This window comes from Andrena cerasifolii, unplaced genomic scaffold, assembly GCF_050908995.1.
Source record: "Andrena cerasifolii isolate SP2316 unplaced genomic scaffold, iyAndCera1_principal scaffold0026, whole genome shotgun sequence".
NCBI classification, from domain to species: domain Eukaryota; kingdom Metazoa; phylum Arthropoda; class Insecta; order Hymenoptera; family Andrenidae; genus Andrena; species Andrena cerasifolii.
This window is the reverse complement of record NW_027484919.1, coordinates 113,330-117,500: the sequence shown is the minus strand read 5'-3', so window position 1 is coordinate 117,500 and position 4,171 is coordinate 113,330. Positions and strand designations below refer to the sequence as shown.

The 4,171-nt window shown below is 53.9% G+C and overlaps 1 pseudogene; it reads left to right on the top strand.

The window, feature by feature from the left end:
- Positions 1-359: 359 nt before the first annotated feature.
- Positions 360-3,231, top strand: LOC143378046 (large subunit ribosomal RNA; annotated as a pseudogene).
- The last annotated feature ends 940 nt before the right edge of the window (positions 3,232-4,171 follow it).

Genomic DNA, 4,171 nt, shown 5'->3' with positions numbered 1-4,171 from the left:
GGGATGTGTACGCGGGGAAAGATGTGTATGGTGCGTGGCGTGATGCCGTATACGCGGTGCGCATGGGAATCTGCGAGCGAGCAAGGGAAGAGAAAAAGAATCTGAGAAAGAAGTTTTGTATGTTTCATTCTTCTTCTTCTCCTTGTATTCTTCAGCCCAGCTTCTCGTCCGGCCCGGCCCCGTCGTCGGTGTCAACGCACTACGCCCACACACCCCCGTACTCCCGCCGGGATGCCCGCTCGAGGTAAAATATCCAAAAGAGAGAGAGGGAGCACGATTTATAATATAATATCTTCTCTCCGCTTCGCGGTCTCAGGTTTTTTCTCTGGTGGCACCTAATTAATATATAAAATGATTGACGACCTCAGAGTAGGCGAGATTACCCGCTGAATTTAAGCATATTACTAAGCGGAGGAAAAGAAACTAACAAGGATTTCCTTAGTAGCGGCGAGCGAACAGGAATTAGCCCAGCACTGAATCCCGCGGTTCCGCCGCAGGGAATTGTAGTGTTCAGGAGGATCCGTTTATCCCGTGACGTCGCACCGCGTCCAAGTCCATCTTGAATGGGGCCACTTACCCGCAGAGGGTGCCAGGCCCGTAGCGACCGGTACGCGTTTCGGGAGGATCTCTCCATAGAGTCGGGTTGCTTGAGAGTGCAACCCTAAGTGGGTGGTAAACTCCATCTAAGGCTAAATACAACCACGAGACCGATAGCGAACAAGTACCGTGAGGGAAAGTTGAAAAGAACTTTGAAGAGAGAGTTCAAGAGTACGTGAAACCGTTCAGGGGTAAACCTGAGAAACCCAAAAGATCGAATGGGGAGATTCATCGTCGACGAGGCTGGCTCCCGTCGGTGCGCGATACTCCGGGTGGACTTTCGTGGTCCATTAGCGAGGGTACACCACCGGCGGTGAATGTTCCGGCCACGTAGTCGTGCACTTCTCCCCTAGTAGAACGTCGCGACCCGTTGCGTGTCGGTCTACGGCCCGAGCGGTTGCCTGTTTCGTTGCTCCCAGAGCACGCGACAGACCCTCGGCCGCCCGACCGGCTGCGCGACGGTACTCTGACGGTATCGGGCCGCAACCAATCCATTTTCGAATGTGTGTGCGTCAGGCCCGCCGCAAGCCCGGTCAGTTCTTACCCGGAGGTACGGACCTAGTGCCGTCCCCGGGCCTGGCCAGCTGTTAGCAGGCGGTGTCCTTGGACTGGCCAAGCTTCGAATTACCGGTCGGCGACGCTACTGCTTTGGGTACTCTCAGGACCCGTCTTGAAACACGGACCAAGGAGTCTAACATGTGCGCGAGTCATTGGGAGAAAGAAACCTAAAGGCGGAATGAAAGTGAAGGTCGACCTTTGCGTCGACCGAGGGAGGATCGGCCGCGTTACGATGCGGCCTCGCACTCCCGGGGCGTCTCGTTCTCATTGCGAGAAGAGGCGCACCTAGAGCGTACACGTTGGGACCCGAAAGATGGTGAACTATGCCTGGTCAGGACGAAGTCAGGGGAAACCCTGATGGAGGTCCGTAGCGATTCTGACGTGCAAATCGATCGTCGGAACTGGGTATAGGGGCGAAAGACTAATCGAACCATCTAGTAGCTGGTTCCCTCCGAAGTTTCCCTCAGGATAGCTGGCACTCGCTCGTTCCTACGCGAACGTGTGCGAGTTTCATCTGGTAAAGCGAATGATTAGAGGCCTTGGGGCCGAAACGACCTCAACCTATTCTCAAACTTTAAATGGGTGAGATCTCTGGCTTGCTTGGATCATGAAGCCACGAGATTATATTGAATCAGAGTGCCAAGTGGGCCAATTTTGGTAAGCAGAACTGGCGCTGTGGGATGAACCAAACGCAGAGTTAAGGCGCCTAAGTCGACGCTTATGGGATACCATGAAAGGCGTTGGTTGCTTAAGACAGCAGGACGGTGGCCATGGAAGTCGGAATCCGCTAAGGAGTGTGTAACAACTCACCTGCCGAAGCAACTAGCCCTGAAAATGGATGGCGCTGAAGCGTCGCGCCTATACTCCGCCGTCAGCGGCAAGTGGGGAGGGACGTGCCATCCGCTCGCGGGTGACCGTCCTCCATGAAGCCCTGACGAGTAGGAGGGTCGCGGCGGTGTGCGCAGAAGGGTCTGGGCGTGAGCCTGCCTGGAGCCACCGTCGGTGCAGATCTTGGTGGTAGTAGCAAATACTCCAGCGAGGCCCTGGAGGACTGACGTGGAGAAGGGTTTCGTGTGAACAGCCGTTGCACACGAGTCAGTCGATCCTAAGCCCTAAGAGAAATCCTATGCAGATGTGGTGTCCTAAAACAGAGTTTTTTTAGAGAGACACACACCCGTTGGGCGAAAGGGAATCCGGTTCCTATTCCGGAACCCGGTAGCGGAACCGCAAACCATTCGGGCCCTCGTAAGAGTGTTCGTCGGGGTAACCCAAAATGACCTGGAGACGCCGTCGGGAGATCCGGGAAGAGTTTTCTTTTCTGTATAAGCGTTCGAGTTCCCTGGAAACCTCTAGCAGGGAGATAGGGTTTGGAACGCGAAGAGCACCGCAGTTGCGGCGGTGTCCGGATCTTCCCCTCGGACCTTGAAAATCCAGGAGAGGGCCACGTGGAGGTGTCGCGCCGGTTCGTACCCATATCCGCAGCAGGTCTCCAAGGTAAAGAGCCTCTAGTCGATAGATTAATGTAGGTAAGGGAAGTCGGCAAATTGGATCCGTAACTTCGGAATAAGGATTGGCTCTGAGGAGCGGGGCGTGTCGGGCTTGGTTGGGAAACGGGTTTGGTTGACGAGCCGGGCCTGGGTGAGGTGAACGGTCGGGATTTCGGTCTCGCATCCGGGATCCGAGCTCGGTCCCGTGCCATCGCCTCCCGCGGATCTTCCTTGCTGCGAGGCTTCCGTGTCGGTTTTACCGTCGTGGTCGTCCTCTTCGGCCGCCATTCAACGCTCAGCTCAGAACTGGCACGGACTAGGGGAATCCGACTGTCTAATTAAAACAAAGCATTGCGATGGCCCCCGAGGGTGTTGACGCAATGTGATTTCTGCCCAGTGCTCTGAATGTCAACGTGAAGAAATTCAAAAAAGCGCGGGTAAACGGCGGGAGTAACTATGACTCTCTTAAGGTAGCCAAATGCCTCGTCATCTAATTAGTGACGCGCATGAATGGATTAACGAGATTCCCTCTGTCCCTATCTACTGGACTTTCCAAGATGGCCGCCGAGAGGACTGACGCGTCGCGAGTCGCTCCGTCGTTTCGAGGTCTTTAGTTTGGAAAAACCAAGTATAGAATCCTGTGAAGTGATCTAAAGTGTTGCGCTAGTTCCTCTGAACATTTCTGTGTAATCAGTTTCGCGATAACTTTGGCGGTTCGCTAAGGAATCGTGAAAATCGTGTTGGCGTGGGTTCGTAGCGTCCTTTTCGCACGGGCCCTCACTCGACAGAACAAAGTACAGTGCCTGCTTGTGCCACTGTGTTGCCTTCATGTGACAGTGTTAGGGACGTTGCTAGGCACATTCTGAGATAAGTAGAAGTGCAGAGAGACAATTAATTGCAAAATTACAAGTAATTCTGTGTTCATAACCTCACAAAGGTTAAGCCGCCATCTTGGACGCCACCTGGCATTGCCGAAGCGGCAGTGGCGTGGCCGTCCTGCCCGCTGATTGGCTCCCAAACAACCAATCGTGTGCGCGTGAGCCCGACACAGTCGGACTCCCGCGGGATATTCGAAACACTGCTGGGACTTAGAATATTTTTCCTTTGACGCTTAAAAGCTAAAGCAACACGCCGCTGGGACTCAGAAAGATTTCTGAGTCTTTCCGTCGGCATGGAAGAGAGTGTTAAGAACGCAATGCTGGTCGAGCACGCACCCTCGCACACGCAGGAAAAGGAGAAGAAAGAAAAACGCAAGAGGAGAATTGTCCCCTCAGAAACGGAATCCGATAAAGGAAATACGTCCTGCAGCTCGGTTGTGAACCTAGGACACACAGCTCGTAAGAAGAAACCCATCAAAACAATTAAACCAGACAAGTCAGACGTCCCCACCACCGCGATCGAAAGCAGTGACGAGGAATCCTATAGACCGAACGTCTCCATGGGCCCGCCAGCATTACCAGCGTCACCTCCGACCATCCAGGACCTTAAAGTTAAATCGGAACAAATACAACGGAGCCTTTTCACATTCC